Source organism: Podarcis cretensis, assembly GCF_951804945.1.
Source record: "Podarcis cretensis genome assembly, chromosome: 3".
NCBI lineage: Eukaryota > Metazoa > Chordata > Lepidosauria > Squamata > Lacertidae > Podarcis > Podarcis cretensis.
In genome coordinates, this window is record NC_137172.1 from 8,532,177 (window position 1) to 8,538,990 (window position 6,814).

The 6,814-nt window shown below is 46.9% G+C and overlaps 1 long non-coding RNA gene across 1 annotated transcript; it reads right to left on the reverse strand.

Moving 5' to 3' along the window:
* Positions 1 to 230: 230 nt before the first annotated feature.
* On the reverse strand, positions 231 to 3,657 carry LOC307213486. Its single transcript, XR_013837539.1, has 3 exons — positions 3,496 to 3,657; positions 2,262 to 2,389; positions 231 to 380 (listed from the first exon to the last, which is right to left on the reverse strand). It is a non-coding gene; the product is annotated as an uncharacterized lncRNA (long non-coding RNA).
* Positions 3,658 to 6,814: the final 3,157 nt, after the last annotated feature.

The window sequence follows — 6,814 nt, forward strand, 5'->3', positions numbered from 1 at the left end:
CATTTAAATGCGCATTTTCCTCACTATGCAGATTTCTGTATGTAATCTTGTCTAATATAGACATCCTTGCAGTGCAATTTTCCCTAATAACTGTATTTTTGGTAGACAGAACTCAGCAAGAAAACCACATTGCAATATTCAGAGAAGTGTGAATTTCTCTACATCTGCACCCTGAAAAGATCTCTTTGACAATCTACTTCTTCAATACACAAACACACAAAAAACATAGATGCTCAAATATATTGTCTTTAATTATTTTTATTTAACTATCACCATAGAATCAGCTCCATTAAAAGCTGGAGGCAAATCAGAAGAGCATTACCATCAATTGTTCAAGCTACCCTAAAATCCACGGTGAATAGACAACATCTTGAAGTTATCTGCACAAAAGAGAAAAAACATTGTCAGATTCTGCAGTTTTTAATGTTGTATTACATAGATAATCAGGGCTAAAAAGCTGAACGCATACAGCTCAAAAACACAAACACATATTTAAATACAAAGAGAAAGAGGGAAATATATTGATACATTAAGGTAAAGGTAAAGGGACCCATGACCATTAGGTCCAGTCGTGACCAACTCTGGGGTTGCGGTGCTCATCTCGCTTTATTGGCCGAGGGAGCCTGCATACAGCTTCCGGGTCATGTGGCCACCAGAGCAGCGCACAGAAACGCCGTTTACCTTCCTGCGGAAGCTTTCGAACTGCTAGGTTGGCAGAAGCAGGGACCGAGCAACGGGAGCTCACCCCATCGCAGGGATTCAAACCGCCGACCTTTGGATCGGCAAGTCCTAGGCTCTGTGGTTTAACCCACAGCGCCACCCGCATCCCTATATTGATACGTTATTTATCCTTAAAATGAGATAGGGATCTTCTAGCCTGCCAGATGTTGTTAGACTCTTCCTCCCAATGTCCCCAACTGCCAGCATGGGGGGGACAAGGGTGATGGAAGAGTTGGAAACTGGCAACAACTGGAAGAACACAAATCAGCCTCTTCTGCTTTGAAAAAGTTTTCACCAGCAGAATTTGTTGTTTCCTCATTAAAGATACAGAATAACTTGAAATTTGTATCGACCCCTCCTCTAAACATAATACACTATGTCAAGGCCAATAAATTTTTTTAATGGGGGGTAGTGATTGCTTCCCACTGGTTCTGCACTTGTTAAGCTTAGCATGACCAAAAGCAATGCATTCTGATTTCTGATTTCTGCCAGTATTCAGGTAGCCCAGATTTCTTTCAAAAAAGCTGTGTTAGCATGTGTTTCAACAGCAACTGCAAATGCTAAGCCGTAGCATTTGGAAGAAAAACTGGGGCATTTGGAAGAAAAACTGGGGCAGAACTTGGGTTTGGAGGGGAAACTATCCCTTGGAAAAGTCTTGAAAGCACCTCCATTTCTATATTAACTATTTCACAATGATTTGGACCATTTTGCTTTCCTGCATATCATAAACAGAAGAACAGGAGAGGGAGGGAGTTGCCCAGCTGACAGACTCAGCCTCTATGGTACAGCTCAGCATTTTAGAAAGCATCACCAGCACACAGTGGGCCAAGTTCATAGGCTCTTCCAGCATGGATGGAATTGAGGTGGGAACCTAACAGCCTATGAAGAAACACGTAGAAGTTCTGGATGAGTCATTTCTTGATCTTCTACAGATCAGGCACGTGTAACAGGCACAAGAACATGCCAAGCTATTTTTTCACTCTGGCCAGCAGTATTGCTACTTATTGCGTTGTGTATACAAATATGCTATTCTTATTCTCCTGCCGGATACATTAAGGTAAAGGACCCTGACTGTTAGGTCCAGTCGTGACCGACTCTGGGGTTGCGGCGCTCATCCCGCTTTATTGGCCGAGGGAGCCGGCGTACAGCTTCTGGGTCATGTGGCCAGCATGTCTAAGCCGCTTCTGGCGAACCAGAGCAGCACACGGAAACGCCAATTACCTTCCCGCCGGAGCGGTACCTATTTCTCTACTTGCACTTTGACGTGCTTTCGAACTGCTAGGTTGGCAGGAGCAGGGACTGAGCAACGGGAGCTCACCCCGTCGCGGGGATTCGAACAGCTGACCTTCTGATCGGCAAGCCCTAGGCTCTGTGGTTTAACCCACAGCGCCACCCGCGTCCCAGCCGGATACATTAATATGTCTTAAAAGCCAGCCCGGGTTTTAGCTTGGACTGGGACTTCTCCAAATTGGCTTAGATAAAAATAACCAATGGATAAACAATCCTGACAACAGGACAGGAGATGCATCTAGAATTCTTACCTATTTTCTGCAGCACCATCTTTTTGGGTTACCACAATGTCCCTTGTGATGTGTGCCTTTTGGGCAAAAGCCATTATAGCAGCCACCACCCATCCTGCGACATTCTGCCTCTGACGTCTGCGCAAGTGCTGTAGCAAAAGAAATAACAAGTTGTGTTCTCATTGTCATTCCTGCTAATAGCAGACTCGGCTGGTGAGTGCCAATAGGACTGTAGCCAAATTAATAGAAGGGGCTGTGGCTGGAGCGCTGGACAGGGGCATCCCAACCTGTAACGTGTGGGTGCAATTCCCACTTCCTCCCTCTCATACTGAACTTGGGTGACCCCTTCCCCTATTGGAAACCACCCCAATAATAAGGGAATGATTTCTGCGCATTCAATGGACTTCCCAGGCACAGTAACAGATAGGTAGCCGTGTTGGTCTGCCATAGTCAAAACAAAATAAAAAAATTCCTTCCAGTAGCACCTTAAAGACCAACTAAGTTAGTTCTTGGTATGAGCTTTCGTGTGCATGCGAAAGCTCATACCAAGAACTAACTTAGTTGGTCTTTAAGGTGCTACTGGAAGGAATTTTTTTTTATTTTCCCAGGCACAGACATCTTTTTTATCACTTATTAATTCATTTATAAAGGAATCTATCCCAATATTTATATTTATATATATATTAGGGCCATTTACATATAAATTTATATTTATACAGTGGAACCTTGGGTTGCAAACGTGACCCGTGCGGGAGGCATGTTCACAACCTGCAGCCTTCGCAACCCGCAGCACCGCGTCTGCACACGCACGGGTCACGGTTTGATGCTTCTGCGCATGCGCAAAGCGCGATTTAGTGCTCCTGAGCATGCGTGAGCGCCGAAACCCAAAAGTAACCCGTTCCAGTACTTCTGGGTTCGGCGCGGTGCACAACCCGAAATCGCATAACCTGAAGCATCTGTAACCCAAAGTACCACTATATATAAATATATATATCAGGGCCATTTACAAATATTGTATGTAAAATCATACAAGAAAAAAATGATATAAAAATGTTAAAATCAGAAAGCAGCTCATTGTTTTGGAGCAACGTATCCTTAACAGACTGACGCAGCTTCCGCTTGAGTGCAAGAAGCTCTTGCAGTCAGAAGCCATGCCTCAGTTGTCGAACGTTTCGGAAATCGAATTGTCTTCGAGAATGGATTGTGTTCGACAACTGAGATTTGACTGTATTTTTAAAGAAATATAAATCGTTACCTGGAGCAGCCATCAGCACAAAGAAGAGAACAGCTGTGAAAAGAGCAAAGATCTTCATGGCTGAAAAATTAGATAGCGTTTCAAGAGTTGACAGGATGTAGGGATGTTAGAGCAGTCCTTGTACTTATAGGGCAAAGAGGAACGTGTCACAGCATGGCGTGGGTGCTTTGCTTTTGTTTTTGCTGCAGTTGGATATTAGCATAATTGTGCAAATATTTTCCTAGATAATTGGGAAAGGATTCATAAGGAAGTTACAGCCCAAAGTCAACAGCCTGTTATCTAGATATTGCATGTAATTATCTAGACAGGACCTGATAGAGGTAGAAGGTGGTGTTGCTTTCGTGCTAGTTGATCTTCCAATTAGTTCAGTATTGCCTAGTTGGACTGAAATCAGCTGCCCAGATTTCCACACAGGAGTCTTCTCAGACCCTACCTGCATAAACCATGGACTGAATTGAAGACCATTCGCCTGTGCGATGAATGTACCCCACCACTGACCCACCATCAAATAAAGGTGTGGTTGGGCCAGCAAGCATGAGCTATTTCAGCCTAATCTGCCCCGTGATGGGAAAACCAGCATTTTCTCTCCACAACTGGTGGCATGGCATAAACTGCTACCATTTCCAGATTATTATTATTTTTTTGCTAAAAAAATATTTTCTTGACCCCAGCATGCAGCTGCTCCAAGCAGCTAGAAACCTCTTCTTCCCCATGTTTACATTTGGATTGGAAGCTTCTCAAGTTATGGACCCGCCATGCTTATGAGCAGGGATAGGCAAACTCAGCCCTCCAGATGTTTTGAGACTACAATTCCCATCATCCCTGAGCACTGGTCCTGTTCGCTAGGGATGATGGGAGTTGTAGTCCCAAAACATCTGGAGGGCTGAGTTTGCCTATCCCTGCTTATGAGCTTTGCAAGACACCACTCATGTTCATGTAAGCAATAGCAGTGGTAGCAGCAGCAGCAGAGGAAGCTGCTTGGGCACCTGGGGCAGATAATAATAATAATAATAATAATAATAATAATAATAATAATAATTTTTTATTATTTATATCCCGCCCATCTGGCTGGGCCTTCCCAGCCACTCTGGGCGGCTTCCATAAAAACCAAAAATACAGTAAAATCACACGTTAAAAACTTCCCTGAACAGGGCTGCCTTCAGATGTCTTCTGAATGTCAGGTAGTTGTTTATCGCTTTGACATCTGCTGGAAGGGCGTTCCACAGGGTGGGCGCCACTACCGAGAAGGCCCTCTGCTTGGTTCCCTGTAGCTTTGCTTCTCGCAATGAGGGAACCGCCAGAAGGCCCTCGGCGCTGGACCTCAGCGTCCGGGCAGAATGATGGGGGTGGAGACGCTCCTTCAGGTATACTGGACCGAGGCCGTTTAGGGCTTTAAAGGTCAGCACCAACACTTTGAATTGTGCTCGGAAACATACTGGGAGCCAATGTAGGTCTTTCAAGACCGGTGTTATATGGTCTCGGCGGCCGCTCCCAGTCACCAGTCTAGCTGCCGCATTCTGGATTAGTTGTAGTTTCCGAGTCACCTTCAAAGGTAGCCCCACGTAGAGTGCATTGCAGTAGTCCAAGCAGGAGATAACCAGAGCATGCACCACTCTGGCGAGACAGTCCGCAGGCAGATAGGGTCTCAGCCTACGTACCAGATGGAGCTGGTACACAGCTGCCCTGGACACAGATTTGACCTGTGCCTCCATGGTCAGCTGTGAGTCCAAAATGACTCCCAGGCTGCGCACCTGGTCCTTCAGGGGCACAGTTACCCCATTCAGGACCAGGGAATCCTCCACACCTGCCCGCCTCCTGTCCCCCAGAAACAGTACTTCTGTCTTGTCAGGATTCAACCTCAATCTGTTAGCCGCCATCCATCCTCCAACCGCCTCCAGACACTCACACAGGACCTTCACTGCCCTCACTGGTTCTGATTTAAAAGAGAGGTAGAGCTGGGTATCATCTGCATACTGATGAACACCCAGCCCAGAGTGCCCAGGGGTGGGGCGAGGGCAGGGCAAGCCACCCATAGGGGCGGGGAGCACTGCGGGGTCTCCAGAGTCTGCCTGCCTCCTCCAACTCAGCTGCCCTACAGCTGGTGGGGAGGCAGCGGGAGGACCATCTGGGCAGCGCAGAGCCTGCGTGTGCCCAAGCCACCGCACGTGCCCATGCCACCCAGGAGAGGCACATGGCTCGGAGGCGCTGCAGGCCCCGTGGTGAGTGCCGCCTGGCATTTTGACACCCCCCTCAGTGGTGACACCCGGGGCGACCCTCCCCCACTGCACTCCCCTTCCTCTGCCCCTGGGTAGCAGTAGTCGTAACAATAACAAAAAGAAAAACAATTTTTATCCATATGAATAGGATAGCACCTTGTTTACCTTTTATTTCTTTAAACGTGGCTAGATGAATGATTAGGGACGCGGGTGGTGCTGTGGGTTAAACCACAGAGCCTAGGACTTGCCGATCAGAAGGTCGGCGGTTCGAATCCCCACAATCGGGTGAGCTCCCATTGCTCGCTCCCTGCTATTGCCAACCTAGCAGTTCAAAAGCTCGTCAAAGTGCAAGTAGATAGATAGGTACCGCTCCGGCAGGAAGGTAAACGGCATTTCTGTGCGCTGCTCTGGTTCACCAGAAGCGGCTTCGTCATGCTGGCCACATGACCCAGAAGCTGTACGCCGGCTCCCTCGGCCAATAAAGTGAGATGAGCGCCACAACCCCAGAGTCGATCACAACTGGACCTAATAGTCAGGGGTCCCTTTACCTTTTTAGATGAATGATTATGATCATGTCAAACTCTGAACAATACATAAAATGCAAGCTTCCAAATAGCCACTTATCTGGTCAACAGCACCCAGTGGCCATGAAGAACACTTGCGAACTGCTGCTTTTCTTCTCTTTGAGAGTCCAAAAGTCATGGAAGATTCACCTTATGCAGAAAAACTAGTACAGTCATACCTTGTGTTGCGTCCGCTTCATGTTGCGTCTTTTCAGGTTGCTTCCCATGGCAACCCAGAAGTACCAGAATGGGTGACTTCCAGGTTTCTCTGCTCACACATGCGCAGAAGCACTAAATCATGCCATGCACCTGCACAGATGCGGCACTTCGAGTTGTGGGCTTTTCATGTTATGAATGGACCTCCAGAACGGATCCCCGTCCGTAAAACGAGGTACCACTGTAACATGTTTTGCAGGCCTTGATTGACTCTTTAACCCGTTCCTATTGGTGAGAAGTTCCAACAGCATCATTACTTGGTTTTGGCTTCCTTTGGATGACAGGGCACTTGAAACCTATGGCATTTTTTATAAAATTGCTTTT